Raw genomic sequence first — 360 nt, 5'->3', positions numbered from 1 at the left:
AAAAAAAAAAAAATCATAATATGTTAACACATTCCATTTTGTTTTCCATATTCAGAGTGCATTTTTTCCCTCAAGGAGTGTTGATCACAAAGACATTAAGAAAAATATTTCCAAATATTTTCAGAAATTATAGCCTGTATCCTAGAATATTTTTCACTCTGTGTGACTAATAAACATCTGCTTTATTTCTGGTGAACAGCTTTTGGGTACCATCTCAAGATTCCCCAGGAGGGAGAACAATTAGACGGTCATACTTTATTTTTTTGTCTCTGGTTCAGTTTAAGTTAATTTCACATATGAAGAATAAAACCCCCCCAATAAAATTTTTATGCATTTATTCCCATTATCTTTAAATATAAG

Source organism: Martes martes (assembly GCF_963455335.1).
Source record: "Martes martes genome assembly, contig: scaffold_445, whole genome shotgun sequence".
Classification (NCBI taxonomy): Eukaryota; Metazoa; Chordata; class Mammalia; order Carnivora; family Mustelidae; genus Martes; species Martes martes.
This window is presented reverse-complemented; position numbering follows the sequence as displayed.